Here is a 21,508-nt window from a genome sequence, read left to right on the forward strand (position 1 = left end):
TGCTCAATTATTTTGTGTCTGATAGATAGACAATCATGTCATGTGTAAACAAAGATATACTTCTTCTTTCCCAATCTGTACATACTTTATTTCATTTTCATGTCTTATTACATTAGCTAGATCTTCCAGGATGATGTTTGAAAAGAGTAATAAAAGGGACATCCTTGCCTTATACTTGGTTTTTAGTAGGAAAACTTTAATTTTCACATCATTAAGTATGACATCAGCTATAGAAACTTCCCCTCTATTCCACAATGGAGAGTTTTTATTATAATTGAGTGTTAGATTTTGTCAAATGCTTTTAATGCATCTATTGATGTGAACATGTGATTTTTATTTTTGAGCCTGTTGATGTGTGAATCACATTAATTGATTTTCAAATGTTGAACTAATCTTGCATACCCAGATTAAATTGCAGTTGGTCATGATGTATATATAATTCTTTTAATATATTGTTGGATTTGATTTGACAATATATTGTTGAGGATTTTTCCATCTATGTTCATGGGAGATATTGGTCTATAGTTACCTTGCATTATAATGCCTTTATAATTTTCTTCTCTTGTAGTGTTTTTGCTTGGTGTTGGTATTAGGGTAATGCTGGCCTCATAAAATGAGTTGGAAAGTTTTGCTTCTTTTTCTGCCTTAAGTTTGGTAGTGTGCTTGCTTTGGTGGCACATATACTAAAATTGGAATGATATAGAGAAGATTAGCATGGCCCCTGTGCAAGAATGACATACAAATTCATGAAGTGTTCCATATCTTACAGAGATTCATGGATATGGACAGTGACTTAGTCATTACCCGAGGTAACTAGGGGAGAGGGTAGATAGATAGGAGTAAAAGAGATCAGATATTTGACGGAGGAAGGAAATTTAACTTTGGGTGGTGAACACACAATGCAATATACATATGACATGTTATTGAATTGTACACTTGAAACCTATTTGATTTTATAACCAGTCAACCCAAAAATTTTAATATAAAATATTTGATAGAATTCACCAGTGAACCCATCTTGGCCTTGTGCTTTCTGTTTTGGAATGTTATTATTGATTTGACTTTTTAGTAGATAGAGCTATTCAAATTGTCTAATTCTTCTTGTGTGTGAGTTTTGGCAAATTGTATCTTTCAAGGAATTGGTTAATTTCATTTAAGTTATCAAATTTGTGGACATAGAGTTGTTCATAGTATTTTTTATTATTCATTTAATATCCATATGATCTGTAGGTAATATATTTGCTAAAATAAAAGGCTAATTAATACAGGTTTGAGATGCCTTATTGGCAGGGTATGCTTGATTGAAGGAGCTTATTATTAGTCCATGGCTCGTTCTTGGCACACCGTATTTGAATATTGTGTATTTTCTTTTTTTTCTGAGTGTACAATTTAAGAATGAGAAGTCAAAGCACATTTGAAGCAGGGAAAAGAGTGTAGTGATGAGGGCTCACCATGCCATTTGAAGAACAGTGAAAGGAACCAGAGATTTTGAAGAAGAGGAGGTATTAGATCTTCAGATAGCTACTTAATCTTTTGCTTAAAATATTTTAAGGCTTGCAATGTGTATAAAGAATGAGATTAATTTTGTGAGGTTTCTAAGGGCAGAACCAGTAGCAGTCATGCAAGTTAAGGGAAGTTATTTTGATGTTCAAAATCAAATGATTTGGCTTTAGAGTTAAGCAGACTTAAAATTTAATTCTGACGTCAGCATTGGCTTTGGTAAAGGAATGAAACTTCTGAGTTTCATCTTCTTAATGCACTAAATAGGTATAATAAGGCCTATCTCATATTAAGGATTAAAAATAATATATAAAAAGTGCTCCAGGCATAGATATTCAAGAAACAATCGTGATTACTTATAAGTTGATAAATATAGGGATTTCCAACACTGGAAAAAATTCAAGTGGATAGTGATGTGGTGGGAATAGTGGAGAAAAGACCCCTACTTAAGATAGGGGACTGGGCTTAAGATCTATTCCAACTTTTAGTATTATAGTTTTAATATTCCACCCTGGCCTGAATCTGCTTTTCCCTGACTTCTTTTTCCTTGCTTCACAAACCAAGCAGGTCCAATCTGTTTTAACCAAGTTTACTTTACAGTCTTCCGTTGACTTCTGGAAGTCGATTGACTTTAAAGAAGTTAGAACAGTAAGAAATACAATGTTCACTGACGAGACTTTTAATTTAGTGGCTTTGTGAGCTACTCAAGGAGGAAACGAGGGTTACTGGGTTGGTTAAGTTACTAGAGGCACTAGAAAGAAGCTTCTACTACTTCAGACCATATCTAGCTCTTAGCAAGAGCCATGTGAAAAATATGATCCAGGTCAGGCGTGCCAAACGGGTCTGGACTTGCTGGCTGTCACTAAAGACACGCAGTGTGGAAACTCCCAAAGATCAAATGGCCCTTGGATGCCACCAGTTCACAGTATGAGTTGAGCAGACAAAAAAGAGGAAAGAGACAAGGGTGAAAGATTGGAAGGCCGGAGAAAGAAGACTGAAGGCTGGCCAGTCATTGAGTGTGCCAAGCTTACTACCTAGGACAGTGGGCTTGAGTCGTGCACCCGGGGCATCAAACCTTGCCCGGGGGCGAACCTCTACCAGTGTCTCCTGGCTGCTGGTCAGTCCAGTTAGGGCACTTCTGGAAAACCGTCGGCGGCCGGCGACTGTGGTCCAGCTTTGATCACCGCCTTGATAACTGGGCACCGTGCCTCGCCTCCTTTCCTCCCTCCTCTCTCCCGCCCACTGGGTCCCACCCGCCTGTTTTCCTCCAGCGCTGGGGTCGACCACATACTCCGCCACTCGGCTGCAGGTAAGACCCGGAGAGCGGAGCTGGCCGGCGGCCGCGCGGCGCGCGAGTGCACGCTCGCTCTCGCCCCGCACGGGTACTGGGCATGCGCAGCGCGCGGCCCGCTCCGGCCGCGAGCGGGTGTGCGGGCGGGCAGATCCACACTTCACAGGCAGCGGCGGGCGAGGCGGTGCCTGCGAGCGCGAGGTCCGCGCTGTGCTGGCTCGGAAGATCGCTCCTCTGCATCTGGGCGCGGACGGCTGCTCGGCGGCTCGCGGAGGATCGGGAGGGCGCCGTCTGGGTCCGAGGCTTTCCCCTGGCCGCCTCGCGCCTTGTCGCCTCCGGGGAAAGCTGCGGCCCCGAAGGCAGATCCAAGGTAAGAGCCCCTTCGTGAAAGGCGCCCGCCGGGGGTTCGACGGTTTGAACTCTCCCTCGATTTTGAAAATCCGCCTTTGTGTGCTCGGGTGGAACGGTGCCAGACGCCGCGTCTGCCTTCATTCACTTTAACTGCTTTCAACTGGTGTTGGGAGCCAGGTGTGCCCGTCCGCACGCCCGATCCTGGAGCGCTGGGAGCTGGTGGCCACCCTTGGCCGCCCGCCCCGCGCCCCTGGCCGCACCCGGGCTCCCGGAAAGATGGGCAGAGAAGATTCACAGTGTCTCTGTAATATTTCCTGGTAACCTGAGCTTCCACAGGTACACCTGCGCTTATCTGGGCGGTAGGGCGACCTCAGAATGGGCATTCTCACGGTTTTTCTTGGATTTGGGGTTTCGAGAGCAATTCTCCCCATCCTCAAATGAGAGGGGGAGTCTTTTCAAATTGACACTTTGGGACAAAGTCTCACCATCGCATATCTCTTCAAATTAATATAGCTCATTATTTTGAGTATTTGTCACTTCTAATTCCTGTTGACTTTCCCTTCTTAGCTTGCTCCATTTTACTTTTGAGAAGATGGCCTTTCTGGTGTCTTTGTCAGTTAATGCCTTTGGAGTGAATTTCTCCCCCAGGGTAGGACCCTGCCTGCTCCTCCTGTGCTCGCTCCCTTTACTTTCCTTTCAAGGATTACCTGTATGCAGAATTTTTGCACGATTGTTCTCTTTCTTTGCATTGTTTCTCAAGTCCTTTTCCCTGAGTACCCGAAGTACTGCTGGAATCTCTTTGGGGGTAGGACGCTGTGGTATTTGGATTCGCAGTCTGTAGATGTCTATAGCAGTAGAGCCTTAGGAATTAGAATCCTCCTTTGCAAAATATATTTCAATGAAATGTATTATTGCTTTTCTTTCACAGGTTTCAGTTCTTGCCTCAGATGATAAGAGAAATAGCTAATATCTTCTGAGTTCAGACAAAACTTGGTTCCAGATGCATGTGAATAGTTTGATTTTGGCCTTGTTATTTTGGGGAGATAGGAGAAAGGATTTCCAGAAGGCTTCTTTATATATGTATGTAACAACAAAGCAACTGTGTTGTGTGTTGCTTGTAATTTATTTCCAGTGAAAGGATATCATTCTTCTACAGAGACTTGGGTTTTGGAAAGTGTACACTAGTAATTTAGATCATGTGGTCATTGAAATTAAAGTCAATGTCATCTCAGTCACCTAGATTTTCTATTTGACTTGAAGTTTTCTGGACATATTGCTACAGTTTTTAAGTTGCTAGTATAGAGAAATCTTTGGTCATGGGTTCACAGTTTTACTTAAATTTGAAAAAGAATGCACTTTATAGACTTGCAACATTAAGGGTAGAATAGAATATATCACAAATATAATGACATTTTATACAATGTCTTTAGTGCAGAATTAATAGAGTAAGACTTTTTAAAATTCCTCAAGTCATTCACTTCATGGCAGAAAAAAGAAAACTTGATTTAAATTCCACTATCTTGAGATAATCACTTTTTATGATATTTGGTACATTCCCTTTGAAATCATTTTTCCTCTCACTTTCCAATGCCATTCAATATTATTATACAGTATTTTTCAACCTTTTATTAATAGTGGGGGAATACTTTAAATTGAGTTGTATTTAGGGTGATGTATTTCTAAATGGTTTATTCTTGTTTGTTCTCTATCAAGAATGACTAATTTTGAACACTTTGCTTGTTTCTGATTGAATGTTAAGATTTCATTTTGTTTTTATTTCTAGCTTTCCTTGCTTTCAATTTTTATGTATGCTGATAGTTTTCAGATATTAGTCCTTTTCTATGCTATGGCATAGGTTTTCTGTTCTTTGCTTTCAACGTATTTATTTGATGTATCTTAAATCCCAGTTCTATTCTTTTCTTATATTGTACTATACACACATTGACCACTACTTTTTCTCTTCCTCTACTGATCTCCTGTTTTCTTCATTTACCTATATTAATTCTGCAGCAGCTCATTTAATCGTGGTTTATATAAGAAAATATAGTATCCAGAATAAAAGATGATAGTTTTTCTCAAGTTCTTTCTTTAGATGTGTGAAATTTTGTTGAATATTTTAGCACTACTTTGATTTATATAAAGTTTAGGTTAGCTTTTCTAAGTTATAGTAAACATATTTGGTAGTTATTTAGATCATCAGAAAACAACATACGTTAATGGTAGGTTACAAACTTTCAGACATCTGCAATGGTATGTAAGGGGGAAAAATGGAATTTTAGTTAAAGTACTTCAGCTATAATACAACCCTGCTGGGAATTACTGCATGAAATTGTTTGCAGCTGTTAGTGATTGAAAATATTTTCTTAAGAAAAATCCTGTAACCAAATAGTTGTAAACATTTTGAGTTTAATATATGCAGGGAAAGTGTGAAGTTCTGCAGTGCTCTATTACAGACTCTTCAGTGTTTTCTAGATACATTCTTAAATGAGATTTTTAAAAATATATTTTTTAGATCAGTTTTAGATTTACAGAAAAAGTGTATAGTACAGCGACTTTGCCTGTATCCCCATACCCATATTGCCCTCTTATTAACATCTTACATTAGTAATTTTTACAATTAATGAACCAGTATTGGTACACTATTACTAACTGAAGTTTATACTTTATTTAGATTTCCTTAGCTTTAATATCCTTTTCTGTTCCAGGATCCTGCCATCTAGGATACTATATTACACTTACTTGTCATGTCTCGGAGGGTTCTTCTTGCTTCTTGGATGTGATACTTATTAGACTTTCCTTGTCTTTTATGACCTTCACAGTTGTAAGGGGTACTGGTATTTTTTAGAATGCTCCTCTTTTGGAATTAGTCTAATGTTTCTTTCATGATCAGACTGAGATTTTGATTTTTAGGGAGAAAGATCACAGAGGTAAAGTGCTATTTTATTATGTCATATAAAAGGTGCATGCTATAAACATGATTTTTAACTTGATATTGATCACCTGGCTGAGATAATGTTTGTTGGGTTTCAGTGCTGAAAAGTTACTCTTCTTTCTTTTTAGGCTGTACTCTTAGACAGAAGTCACTATATATAGCCTATACTTAAGGAGTAGAGAGTTATGCTTCTCTTCCTGGAGGGTGGAATATTGCATAAATTATTTTGAATTCTTCTGCATGGCAGATTTGTCTCTTCTTCCCATTTATGTACTCAATCATATACCTCTATTGATCTAGACTCATGGATACACACACACACAAATACACACACACACACGGATACACACACACACACACACATACATATACACACTCGCGCGTGCTTCTTTGGGTTATAATCCTATACTGTTTTATTTTGTTGCTTGTATTGTTTTAGCTTTGGCCATTGAGAACTCTTTCAGTTGGCTCCATAAATGTAATTTGTTTTTAATCACTCCTTACTTTCTAGCATTAAGAGATGCTCCAGGCTGATCGTGTATATTCCCATTTCCTGCCCCAGTCCTAGATTCAATGAGAAAGAATCTGGTTTATGTCCTTGGAAAATGGTATTAGAAACCAAGTTGTGGGTACTAGGTGTTCTTGTAGCTGCTGGGGTGTCATTTCTTCTAGGCCCCCTCATCTGATAGAACAGGAAATATGTGTGTATAGAAACCCATGTATATATACTTATCTATACATGTTTCTCTGTGTAACCATGTGTATCACATTAAACTAAATAGAAGTTCATATGGTTGTCTCTTACTGTACCTAATCCATTATCCATCAATATCATTCTGGACTTCCCCTTCTTATCAGTAAACTCACTCCAACAGTGAGAAGAAACCTGGCTCCCACCACCTGCCATCCATTTACTTAATTGTCAATTCCATTATGTATGTATACAGTATTAAAATCGTTAGCTTGTGTTCCCTTTACAGTGTGGAAAACAACTTTATCAATTAGAGTACAGTGCTTGTATGCGGTTCCTTTTGCTTTTTGTTTTTTGTATTCTACTCTTGTTTCTCCTGTTTTCTTTAGTGAGGTTGTTGCCGAAATGTGAATAGAGCTTTGATCACAATCTACATTCCATCCTGTGGTCTTCTGACCTTCTTAATGATTTTTTTAAAAGTTTGAATACATTCAGGTTCACTCTTTGTTCTGTAAAGTTATGTGGATTTTGACAAATGCATAATTTCATGTATCCATCATTACAGTATCAAAGTATCATACAGTATAATTTCGACACTTTAAAAATCTGCTGTACTTTACCGATCACTCCTTTAACCTCTCCCCCTGGCAACCAGTGATTTTTTTTTTTTTTTGTATCTATAGTTTGCTTTTCCAGATGTCTTTTAATTGGAATCATACAGCCTTGTCCGACTGGCTTCTTTCACTTAGCAATATGCATTTAAGGTTCATCCATATTTTCTTATAGGTTGATAACTTATTTATTTTTATCACTTAATAAAATTTCATTGTATGGCTGTATCACAGTTTGTATATCTATTTATCTATTGAAGAATATCTTGGTTGTTCCCAGTTTTTGGCAACAATGAATAAAGCTGTCATGTATATTCATGGGCAAGTTTTTGTGTAGACATGTTTTCAGATAAGTCAAGTAAATACCTAGGAATGTGATTGCTGGATCCTATGCTAAGATTATGGTTAATTTTGTAAGATATTGCAAAAACTGTTTTCCAAAATGGCTATACCATTTCGTATTCCCACCAGCAATGAATGAGAGTTCCTGTTGCTCCTCATCCTTGTCAGCATTTGATAGTGTCAGTTTTTTAGATATTATGTATTCTAATAGTGTAGTGATACCTCGTTGCTTTAATTCGTCATTCCTTAATGACATTTGATGTCAAGCATCTTTTCATATTCTATTTTCCATCTGTATTTTCTTTGCCCATTTTTTTGTTGTTGAGTTTTAAGAATTCTTTATATCTTTTTTGATACAAGCATTCTACCAAATATGAATGTTTTCTTTCATTCTGGCTTGTCTTTTTATTCTCTGGGTTTTGGTGGTATATTTAAAAACCCATTGTCAATCTCGAGACCACCTAAAGTTTATCCTTTTTTCCCCCTAGAAGCTTTATAATTTTCCATTTTCCATTTAGGTCTGTGATCCATTTTGAGTTAATTTTTGTAAAAGGTATACGGTCTGTGTCTAAATTCACTTTTTTGCCTATGGACTTCCAGGTGTACCGGTACTAAGTAAATGTGATCTTTAAGTCAGATTATGAATTAGCTTTAGGACTGAAAGGAAAGTAATTTTATTTTATTTTATTTTATTATATATTCTGCAAAACCACTTAAAAGAAACAATTGAAAAATAATTCGAAGTCAAAATATAATACTACATAGACCATGTGTTGAGATTGGTTCTTGTGCATTTTACGTACAGTCATACTTTGGTATCTGCGGGGAACTGAGTCCAGGATCCCCTGAAGATACCAAAATTTGAGGATGCTCAAGTCTCATATAAAGTGGCATAGCATTTGCATATAACCTATGCACATCTTCCTGTATACTTTAAGTCATTTCTAGATTACTTATAATACCTAATAAAATGTTATACTATATCATTTAGGGGATAACGACAAGAAAAATAGTTTGTATGTGTTTTGTACAGAGGCAGCCATCATAGGCCTAACTGCATAGTACATATCAGCAATGATGTAAGTAGTTTTTTCTGAATATTTTCCACCCGTTGTTGGTTGAATCCATGGATGTGGAAACTGTGGATACTGAGGGCCAACTCTAATTCATTTCCCTCTTCCTCACTAACTCAGATTCTTTTTTTTTGTGAAAAATGGAATTGTTAATAACAGATTAACACCTGTGAGTTATTATGGATGTAACTGTAGAAAATAAAGTTTTCTTTTTCACAAAGAAATCTGAAATAGAGGAATTGCAGGGTATATGCTGATAAGAGGCAGATGATATATGTACCATCTAGAAATTTAAGATTTAATTGTATGATCTTGAACATTATTTCATACCACTACTCTTGCAAACACGTGGTTTTTTCAAGTACCTTTCTTTTGGTAAACACTTTTGTCTTATTGATACTGGGGCCAGAAGTATTGATGTTGTTACACCAGCAGCCTTCAAGAGGCATCCAGAGAGATCTTACATAAAACTAGCACCTCTGGTGTAGCAAATGCTGTTATATACATTCTCTCTTTTAACTTTTACAAGAGCCCTTTAAGGCAGGTCTCCTTATTTCCATATTACAGGTAAGAAATAGGCTCAGAAAGATAAAGTGGACTTTCTGCAGCTCCATGAGGGGGAATGGACGGAATCTAGATGGCATTCCTGATCTTTCTGACTCCAAAACCCCTGCTCTTTTCACTTGGCTGTGCTGTGTCATAGGAAGTGCCAGGGTAATATGAGGATGTCTTTGATATTCTTCTACTTTTTTTTGTTAAACATTGTAAACTACTTACATGATTACTGAATTAAATAAAAATGGATCAAAAGATTGTGTTTTTGAGATCCACAGATTCTTTTGACCTTTTTTCCCCTGTTGACTGATCTATATCCCAGTGACCCAGAGGTATGAAGTACTGGAACATGCTTATAAATAATGAGGTTCCTGTTGAATAACTATGATATATACCTGAAACTAATACAATATTGCATGTTAGCTATATTTTAATAAAAACCTTAAAAAATAGAACGAAGTTCCTTTAAAGAGAGGAAATTGTGAGAGATTAGGAAAAATAAAATAAGTAATGGTAGATTAACTAGTTGTTTTTCCTTTCCCCCACTGAATTATAAGTTTCCTGAGGGCAAGGAACTAAGTACTAATTATATTTAAATAAGCAGAGCACATCACATATAAATCATACTCACAAAATGTTCTTTGAGTGCAATTAGCACTTATTATCATACCTTTAACCAAAACATTTTAAGAATCTTTAGAAAGGGGTGAGTTTTCCCTCCAGAGGAAGTTGGACATTATTCCATTCCTTCCTTCCTTCCTTCCATCCATCCATCCATCCATCCATTCATCATTTGTTGAGCATTGGTTGAGTGTTCTGTGTCAGGACACTGGGAATGTAAAGATGAGAATAAGACAGGACCTCTGCCTTCTGTCATAATGGAACGCAGAGCATGGAGGGAACCTGGCAACCATTTTCAGTAGAGTGTGGAGCTGAAGGAGGAATGAGTATATGTTAAACAAACAAACAAACAAACAAACAAACAAACAGACAATGGACTTTGAAGTCAGAGAGACCTTATCTGCTTTAGTTTTCACATCTAAGAAGCAGACACAATAATAGTACCTCCTTGATGCAGTTGTTGGTGGTAGGTTAAACAAACAAATACATACATATACATATACATATACATATACATATACATATACATATACATATACATATACATATACATATACATATACATATACATATACATATACATATACATATACATATACATATACATATATATATATCCCAGCACATAGACAAAGAGAGAGAGAGAGAGGATTACTGTGGGAGTCAGAAAAATCTTTCCTGTAGGATGTGACATTTGAGTTTTATAGGATGAATTTTTGAGACCCAGAATGAAAGTATGAAGTGGCGGTCCGGGGCATTCCAGGCAGAAAGATGAATATGTTTGAGGTGAGCAGAATGAGTGGGCACGGTGGGAGTTGTGGGAAATTCTGCACACTCTTATGTACAGAGCCTAAGGGATTATTAGAAAGAACTGAATAACTAGTTGTTTTTAATAAGTTATACAATAGAGTACTCATTACATTGTGGTAGGAGAGAATAAAGATACCAAACCTGTTTTAATAATTGCATGAATCTCCTCTTTTAATCATATGAGTTCCTGAATATAGTCCTTTATTTAGTAGATAAATTCTTGTGTTCTTGTTCAGTCCTGTAATACTCAAGTGATTTTATTAAGAAAGAGGACTTGTGTGTTTTTTTTGGTGAAACCAGAGGTCCTGTCTTAAACAATGCTTATATTTTGTAGCACAGCAACATTAGAATGTAACATCCCTCGAAGGCATAATCTAGTTCTATCTGAACCAATTTAGAATTCTAAGAACTTTGAACAGTTTCTGACCACAACCTGAAATATAATACTGAAGAATGTGCTAAAATAATTTATTAGTGAATGAATTATGTGCTTGATAAGGAGTCATGTATAGTCGAAAAACTGTGTTTTTAATATAGGGGAAAAGAAAAAAGGAAAAAGTAGAAAAAATAAAGATCAATAGAATTTAAATTTAAAGCGAGGGAAGAACATTTTTAGAGGGTTTTATTGATGGCTATTGATATAAATTTCATTTTATTAGAAAATTTAATGAACACCATTAGAATAGTACCTCTCTGTTAGACATTTACCATCAGAATATTATTTCTTATTCTAGATATACATTGATATATTTATTAGTTTAGTACAATAGAGTGTTTTCATTGTCTGAAATATGTAATCATCAAATATTCTTTAATTTTTTTTCTGTTGATTCTGATATTTGTAATGTTTTGTAATATTGTAATTGCTTCTATTTTCTCTAGAAAATAAAATGTTTAAAAAATACCAGTGGCCTAACAAATCTGTAAAGTATATATGAAATTTGTCACTTTTAAAAAGACATTGAATAGAATTTAATTTTCTACCATAATTTTTACATTTGAAGTTAATGGTAATTTTAGACACGAAGATACGATAAGATGGTTTTCAGTATGTTGACTCATTTGAAGAAAACTATACTTGTGATAGGGAAGCTACATTTTTATGTTTCATAAATGGGAGAAAATAGAACATTACTGTATCTAGGTAGATTCCCCTCCCCCCATAACAGCATACTCTGTTTGTTTGTTTTTGTATGTAAAAATAATCTCCAATTTCTCTTTCCAGTGTATTTTTAAAACTTGAACTGTTTTATCACTAACCGTGTATTGGGATTTAAAAATATTACTCTTTAATCTAGAAATATTGATTTAGAAACCATTTTAGGTTGAGTTGTCTTTAGTATGTTTATCTACATTATCAGAACTTCTGATGTTTAGTCTGTTTATTTTCAGTACTGTGTACAACTAGTGCTAATTTTTTTTTTCACATCTCAGGCTCCTTTTTGTCAAGAGACAACATTCATTAATTTTGTTGATAGTTCTTTTATTTAGCTCTTTTGTGGAGCCTTGTTAGATTTTGAATAATTTAGAAGCAATGGAATTCTTCTGTGATAAAAATCTGGTCATTGGGCCAATCTTACAACATTATTCACATGATACTCATGCATGTAAAGGTGTAGAATTAATATGTATGCCTGAAGAATGTATATCAAAGAGGATATTTTTAATCATTGAGGCAAATATCCTCTAAAGATTTTAATGTGCATTAATCCCCAGACTTGCTTAAAGTCTCATCTATTTTTAAATGAATAACAATGACAGACAAACCCTAAAACAATGCATAAAAAATAACATAAAAAATTATGACTTCATCTAAATTTAAGAATAATCCGTCCTATATTTTATGTCTGTTAGTATATCTGCTATCTTTGTAGAATTATAGAATAAGTATTCAAAGTGTCATCTTTTCATAAGATTTTAATTTCTGTATAGTTTTTAATACAGATTATTGAAACAAAAAGTTTAAGCACCATTTTTACTACACATCCATGCAGTTGGCTATATTTCACATTATTCTACACTATCTTAAGACTTGATACTGCTACTTTTTATGGTCTCATGAAGAAAATGGTCATAAAAGTCTTGAAGCAAATGACCATGTGGGTTTTCCCTTGACACAATTTTCTCAATCTCGTTTCCCTTCTCTCTGCCATCCTGTAGTCCCAGTGTCTGAAGGCTTTTTTCAATCCTCAGACAACTTTAGTTGAAAATGCAGCTTTTGTAACTTTGCTATCTTTCCAGTTACTGTTATAACTCTTTCTAACTGCCTGGTGAGATCTCAGTCATGGAGAGTCAAATCTGAATAAAAGACACATTCATGGTGGTTATGACAGTTTAAGTAGAAGCTGTTGGAGAGTTTGAAACTAAGGAATGATTGAAGCTCTTGTCACCTTATTTGGGTAGTAAGTAAATTATTTTTGAAGTACTAAAGTCCCAATATGAAAATAATGAAGTCTTGTTCACAATAAATACATTAACAGTGATTAACTTTAACTGGAATACATCTTAACACCATTCAGTTTTTGTGCTAAGTAGAAAAGATCCACCAGAAGTTTGCTTTTATATTAGAATTTATGCTGCTCACTCTTTTTAATATTTTGTAGGAGCCCCTTAACACTGTCGGGAATTTTAAAACTTGAATTCAAGTATATATCTCAAGTGAAGTTATATAATATATATAAATAAATAAATAAATAAATAAATAAATAAATAAATAAATAAATAAATAAAACAAAACTTTATGTGGAGTACTCCATGGTCTTCTAAAAGGTCTTAAAACAGGAATAAAATTCTCTTCATCTTATATCCAAGGCTTCCTCCCCACCTACCTATATTTGTGACATATAGTTATTGCCATTTCATGTCTCTGTCAGGTAGTTAACAGGCTATTCGAAGAGTGAATACATGAGCTATCACTGTACTATGGAATAGAAGATCTGAGAATATGAGATAATTTAGTCCAGTGGCTACCAGTTATATGTTATGTTATATTTATGGTTTTTAAAGGCATTTATATGATCAAACTAAAACCTTCCAAATTAGTGATTAAAGTGGCAAGATGATGGGGAAAACTAGTTGAGGTAGTATCTGGTAGATAATAGAAATAGTTTGGTGATAACGAAAGCAGAAATGCTAATATTTTTCAGGAACTTATAAAGCCATTTTTATCACTGCTGTGCTATTCATGAGCTATTATATGAGGAACTTTGATTATACATACTATAAAGAACAATGTGTTCTTTCATAGAAGTGTATAATAAATATTTATTCAATAAATAGATATAAAATAAAGGCCTTGGGTTCCAAACATGGAAATTCTTATCGAAAGATTTAATAGCCAGATCTTTCTAGCTAACACTGTTTTTATTAGGCTAATGTGGATATTAATTGGATTTTAGACACTAAGGGAAACAAATGCTTGCTATCCATGGAGGCTGATCTAGTTGCAAGTTTGAAAGAACAGATAAGAATTTGGGGGAAAGCATTTTAGATTAGGTAGCTGATCCACACTTACTGAGATTTTTCTCTTCCAAAGGAGGACAGGAATCCTGTAGGTTTTTTACAGTAAGTCGATTTGAGAACATGGCTTAATTTTTAAGGCCAAAGAAACTAATTCAGCTATGAGGTTATTTGTTTTTCTGAAAGAACTTTTAAAAGCTTCTAGCCGTGATCGTTTTAGATTCCTATTTTCTCCCCTCTCTAATACTCTTACTAAATTTTTATTACTGTCGTCAACCGTAGCAATCACTGGGATAGATATTATTGGGGTAAACTTTCTTTAAAAGAAAAATTGTAGAAGAGGAATGTGTACACAAATGCATATAGAATACAATAAAATACATATTGAACTGTCCTTTGTAGATTAAGGTATTTTTTGTTTGTTGTAGTCGTGACAGATCTTTGATCCATTTTAACTTTCTCCAGTGATCCTTCTTGTGGTATGCACATATGGGATACTTGTGTGAGACTAGGGATTTGGCTAAATGAATAGCAGGCCCATTGGCTTAATTTGGCCCAATCTAATTTTTTGATTTAACAGTCCTGGACCGGGACAGCTTTATTTAATAGAAAACATATATTTTTTTTTAGTTAGTGAAACTTATATATCAATAAAGAAATGTTAAATAAGTGCCTATTAAATGCTAGACATATTACTAAATAATGAAGATGCTGTAATTAACAAGAGACAAGATTCCTGTCTTTACTGAGAACACAGTGGTGGAAGTCTAAATTAAAAGAAACATAAAAACTTAAAAGAAGCATCAAATTCTAGGTAAACTGTCAAAAATGTGGAAAATAAAGAATGACCTTTCTGATCTCTCCAGCTCCTCCCTTCTCTTTAATTTCTCACTAGATAAGATATTCACATTTTGTATTATAACTTTTTACATGTACTGATATTGTGTATTTATAAAATAAGTTGGTTTCCAAATTGTGTATAATTTTACAATAATTCCACAAAGGAACATTTGTTATTTATGAACAGCTTTGGGGAAAATTATCATTTACCACTGCTCCCTTTGAAAGATTTTCACTGATTTAAGGTCAATTTAAGATTAGATCAGACTGAAATCTTTTGGGAATGAAGAAGCCATTATTCATGAAATGGAGTCACACTAAAGACTTCAGGCTGGTTGTAAAGTGTTAATGTGTAGAAATGGGGAAATATCTGTTATCATGAATTTGGAATGTGGGTAACTTTAAGACTGCCGTATGAAGCAACATTGCCTTGCACTTTACTTACAAGAAAGAAAAATGTGGACGGCTCCTCCCTTAGTGGACCAAGTGCTTTCTAACATACCTCTCAAATTACACACCATTGAAATGATCTCCAACAATGCATTTGGCTCATGTGTTCCTAGTTAGCTACTATAAATGAAAGATTCATAACTATCTATTTCAACAAAAAACCTTTATTTGTATTGCAAAGAGTTTAATTGTTTGGAAACTGGATCAAGAATTGCTTTTAAATCCTAAGTCTTCATGTATGGGTTGGGCCATGATTGGCACTGAACTTTAAAAAAAATAATTCCCTTGTACAAAGAAGGTTCTGACTAAATATTTATCAGACCACTGATTACTATGTTAACTGTAGAAGGATAACAGTGCCTGAGTTTTTCCACAGTCTTAGTGATTTGGACAACATATTTTTTGTAGCTTCTGTAGAAAGCCTTGCTAACGTTTCTCTTATCTTGGCTATTGGACAGTGTATAACAGTATCGCAGAGAGGAGGAAGTCATAGAAATTTGCCAGACAGTTGATTGGAGTCCCCGTGACAACCTTGTGACCTAATTTTCTAAGCTGTCTACTTAACTGGAGAGTTTTAGCTGTACACTGTTAGCTTAAATAACATCAGGCTTGTATACAAGTTGAGGGGTTAAGGAGAGAAGGAGGGACAGAAGTCTGTTTCTGCTGTTTTACCAGTCCATAACATAGAAGCACTTTTGTTCTAAAAGAAAACAATTTATTATTTCCTTATTTTGACTATTTTTTCTTATATATGCCTCAAACAAATCATTAAGAGATGTGATTAAAAAAATGTTATATTAAAAGTTATTTTTGAAAACTTTTTTTTAAAGACAAAGCTAATATGTGAATGTATTGGTAAGAGATGGAGGAATCATTTCCATGCTTTTCTAATGCAGCAAATTCGTTTGTACGTCTTTGGTAGCAGTTCCTCAACTATCCAAATAAGACTAGACTTTTTCTCTCATTAAGAAAATATTTATGAATACATGAGGTTGAATATATTCATTAAAATCACATAAGATTTTAGCCTTTGTTATACATTTTATAAATTGTTACTGCAAAAATAGAAATTTGAGATACCAATATGAATCAGTTTTGTTTGGTTTTACGCTGACTTCTAATTGCCATTTTGCCTCTCCGTATGCTTTTTTCTTCTTCTCATCTATGTAATTCACATGGTATTTTGAAATATGTTCTACTGAGATTATTTGCCAGAACAATGAAACTGATAGACATGTCAACTAGCCTTACTCAAATTGCACTCTTTTTTCTAATAAGGACTTGTACTTAGAATACTTGTTTGCTTCTGCCACAGTATATCTGTCTTCCCACTCCCAACACTTTCTTACCTCTCCAGCATTTCTTGAAGGGGCTCATAAACCCAGTTCTAAAATATTTCATGCATCTTCCTTTAATAGGTAATCGGTCTCATGCATATCTCTAATACCAAACTGCATCAAGGTCTCTCATTCATTTTACTTCTTCCTCTTAGGATGATTGAAGTTCTTTGGCCTCATGATTGCTTTCTAATTTACAACTTGACCTCAACCTAATTGAAGTCAGAGAATCATTAATAATAAAAATCAATAACATTGGAATGTAATTTTAATAATTTAGGTTTCTGTTTCATAAAATGTGTTACGGAGTCAGTTTAAGTGTTCTTCTCTCTCATATGTACATGTCTATGTCAAAGTGTTTATGAAGTAAGCTTTTGGAGTTCCTGTATCTCTTGGTGTGGTATTACGCATATCTGTAAACTATTCTCTTAATGTTTTCTTGCTGTTGGCTTATGTCTGTCTTGTTCCCAGCCAAAATTCTTGAGGAGAAGGTTGCACCTGTTTTCTTCACTTTTCCTACATTCTTTATCCCACTGCAGTCTATTGCCTAAGCTCATGTCTCTAGGTCATCTGCAACTTTCTAAAAGCCAAACCAAAAGGAAAACATTTAGTTTTTATCTTCATTGATTTTGTTGTAGCATTTACCTGTAAGCTTTTAGAGGACATGGATTATGCTTTCTTTACTATTGAATTTTTATCACCTAGAGTTTCTAGTACATTGTAAATTGTCTGTTTGCAGAATGAAGACATTTTTGTAGGGACTACTTTTTTTTTTTTTTTAAAGAATGTTCTTTTCCTTTGGCTCCCATGGTGCTGTCCTTTCCTATGTTTACTTTGTTATCCATCCGTACTTAGATGTTAATTGAGAAGCTCCACTCCTTGGAGTTGAACAGGTATCAAAGACTCTCCAAAGTGATGATCTTCTCACATAAGTTCTAGAGCACTATCTGTTTGTAGCAGGAAAGTCTGTACTTTTTTCTTTTCTTTTCTTTCTTTCTTTCTTTTTTTTTTTGTGTGGCCCTAGCGCATAGTTTTCATAATCTGAATACTCACAAGTTGAGAATTTTCTGAATTTTCCACAATTCTTTTCTCAGCCTTCGTCTCATTTTGTATTTCATTATCTTCCAAGGTGACTTGTTTCATTTAGAACACTGACTCTTAATTCTTTATCTCCCGCTGATGCTGTTGTTCTCCTGGGCTCTAACCATTTATTTCTGACTGTACTTGAATGTTGCAGAGGTCCCTTAGACTTCATATATCCCAAAATAGATTTGTTGCCTTTTTCCTAACTCCACTCCCATCTTTTTTTTTTTTTTCCTATTTTTCTAAATGGAGTGACTATTAACCAAATGATAACATCAGGGATGTGTGACTTTTTCTGGACTCTTCTTTACCCACCTCTCTGCCCCACCTGTAAGTAAGTGATCATTCACCAAATCATTTCGATTCTCATTACAAAGTGACTGGCAGAGCACTCCTGTCTTCCCTTTTCTCACTGCCAGTCATATCGCTACTTTGCTTAAAAGTCTTCAGTGGTTACCCATATGCTCATTATAAAGTCCAACTGATCCTTATATGGCACATAGAATAAGGTTAAAGGACAAAATTATTAAAAATAACTATGGCTGCAATAATTTGTTAACAGATACACAACAAATTATTATAATTTATATTGTAAATTATAACATAAAATGTAAGTGTAGGGGGAGGAAGAAGGTAGAATTTTTATATGAGATCAAAGTTAAGTTGTTATACACTTACAATACACTGTGAGATTATATATATATATACATATATATATATATATAATATATATGTTTTTTAAAAGCATTATGGTAACCAGAAGCAAAAATCCACAGTAGCTAAGCAAAAGATATAGAGAAGGGAATCAAAGCATACCATTACTGAAAATCATCAATTCAAAAAACAAGAGAAAAAGAGAGGTATAAGGGTACTACTAAACAGCTAGAAAACAATAAGATGGTCTTAGTAAGTCCTTATCAGTAATTCCTTTAAATGTAAATGGATTGGATTCTCTAATTAAAAGACATAGCATGACAATGGAAACAACTAAGACCCAACTATATGTAGCCTATAAAAGGCTTACTTCAGCTTTAAGGACACAGAAACTCAAAGTGAAGGGATGGAAAAGTATATTCTATACAAATGGAAACCAAAAGAGAACAGCGGTAACTATGCTTGTATCAGACAAAGTAGACTTTAAGTCAAAAACTGTAACAAGACACTAAGTCATATAATTAGAAAGGGGTCTATTAGTCAAGAGAATATAAAATTATAAATATTTACTCAGCATTGGAATACCTAAATATATTAAGCAAATACTAACAGATCTATAGGGAAAAATAGAAAACAAGACAATAATAGTACGAGATTTTCATACCCCTTTCTCAACAATGGATAGATCATCCAGACAGGAAATCAATAAGAAAACATTGGACTTGAACCATATTTTAGACCAAATGGACTTAACAAACATAAAGAAATAGAAAACATTGCACCCAACAGCAACAGAATACAGCAGGTCCTTGAATAACATCATTTTGCTCAATGTCCTTTTTTTTTTTTTTAAATAATGCTGATAGGGAAGAATGATCAATTCCTGGCTGGGGCCACTGTCTGTGTGGAGTTTGCATGTTCTCCCCAAGTCTGCATGGGTTTTCTCTGGGTACTCTAGTGGCCTCCTGTGTTCCAAAGATGTGCATGTTAGGTTAACTGGCATGCCTAAATTGTCCCAGTATGAATGAGTATGTGTGTGAGTGTGCCTTGCAATGGAAGGGCATCCTGTTCAGGACTGGTTCCTGCTTTGTGCCCTGAGCTGCTGGCATAGGTTCTGGCTATCTTTGACCTTGAACTGGAATAAGTAGGTTGGAAAATAGTGATCTTGCTTTTTAAAATTATCTTCTCTTAAATTATGTATAGCTTACATTTATTTCAATATTTAATATTGGAAGTGTTTTGGGTCTTTATTTAAAATTTTGGTGCTATTTTTATTACCAGAAATGTGCCATAGAAACTTAACCGTTGTTTATATCAGCCTATGATAAACTGACTTCCTTATATGTCATTTCACCTAAAGTCACAGCTTCTAAGAATCTGCCAATGACTTTAAGAGAGGACTTACTATACACATTCTTCTAAATTACACTTAGAATATTCTCCAGGATAGATTATATGATGGGTCATAAAATAAGTCTTAAAAATTTAAGAAGATTGAAATCATAGCAAGTATCTTTTTTGACCACAATGTTATGAAACTAGAAATCAGTAATAAGAGGAAAGCTGGAAAATTCATAAGTAGTGAAGATTAATTGAATAATTGGTGGGTCAAAGAAGATGTCAAAAGGGAAATTAAAAAAAAAATCTTGAAACAAAAGAAAATGGAAACACAACATACCAAAATTATGGGATGTATCAAAAGCAGTTCTAAGAGGAACATTGTAGTAATAAAGACCTACATTAAGAAAAGGGAAAGATCTCAAGTAAACATCCTAACTTTCTACCTCAAAGAACTAGAAAAGAATATATATTCTAAGCTCACAGTTTAGAAGGAAGGTAATAACAAAGATCAGAGCAGAAATAAATGAAATATTGGCCAGAAAAACAATAGAAAAATTGGTTTTGAAAAGATAAACAAAATTGACAAACTTTAGCTCGACTGAGAATAGTTTAAATAAATAAAATTGGAAAGAGGAGACATTGCAACTGATGCCACAGAGACACAAAAGATCATAAGAGACTACTATGAGCAATTATACTCAGAAAATTGTGTAACCTATAAGAAATGGACAAATTCCTACAACCATACAGCCTAAAATTATATCAAGTAGAAGCAGAAAATCTGAACAGACCAATAATGAGTAAAGATACTGAATCTGTACTCAAAAACCTCCAATAAAGAAAAGCCCAGAACGAGATGGTTTCATTGTCAAATTCTACCAAGTATTTAAAGAAGAATTAACACGAATCCCTCTTAAACTCTTCCAAAAAATTGAATGCGAGGGCATACTTTCAAAGTCATTTTACAAAGCCAATAATAGCCTGATACCAAATCCAGATAAGGACACTATAAGAAAACTACAGGCCAATCTCCCTAATGAATATAGATGCAAAAATTATCAACAAAATACTGGCAAAACAAATATAACAGCACATTAAAAGGAACATACACCGTAATCAAGTGAGATTTATCCCAAGGATGTAGGAATGGTTTAACATATGCAAATCAATAACTGTGATACACATTAATAGAATGAAAGATAAAAATCATATGATCATCTCAATAGATGCAGAAAAAGCATCCGATAAAACTCAATATCATTTCATGATAAAAACTGAACAAATTGTGTGTAGAGGGAATGTACCTCAACGTAATAAAGCCATACGGTACAAGCCCACAGATAACATTCTACTCAGTGGGAAAGGTGGAAAGCTTTTCTTCTAATTATCTGGAACAATATAGCACTGAAAGTCCTAGCCAGAACTATTAGGCAAGAAAAAAATTAAGTATCCAAATTGTATATGTGCTGCCAAAGCAAGCACAAAAGCATCCAGATTATAAAGGAAGAAGTATAATCATATCTGTTTGCAGATACGATCATATATAGAAAATCCTAAATACTCTAGT

At 34.6% G+C, this 21,508-nt stretch overlaps 1 protein-coding gene and 1 non-coding gene across 3 annotated transcripts in view; both read left to right on the forward strand.

Annotated features, from left to right (window-relative positions):
* The first annotated feature begins 659 nt into the window (after nt 1-659).
* On the forward strand, nt 660-766 carry LOC118614435. Its single transcript, XR_004956040.1, has one exon. It is a non-coding gene; the product is annotated as a U6 spliceosomal RNA (small nuclear RNA).
* A 2,143-nt stretch (nt 767-2,909) lies between these two features.
* The window catches only part of EPS8 (epidermal growth factor receptor pathway substrate 8), a 149,296-nt gene continuing 130,697 nt past the window's right edge, over nt 2,910-21,508 (forward strand). For both annotated transcript variants that reach the window (XM_016140560.2, XM_016140563.2), the window contains exon 1: nt 2,910-3,161. The gene's annotated coding sequence lies outside the window, so the exon portion shown is untranslated. The remainder of the gene's footprint in view (nt 3,162-21,508) is intronic.

Source organism: Rousettus aegyptiacus, unplaced genomic scaffold, assembly GCF_014176215.1.
Source record: "Rousettus aegyptiacus isolate mRouAeg1 unplaced genomic scaffold, mRouAeg1.p scaffold_m13_p_2, whole genome shotgun sequence".
Taxonomy (NCBI): Eukaryota; Metazoa; Chordata; class Mammalia; order Chiroptera; family Pteropodidae; genus Rousettus; species Rousettus aegyptiacus.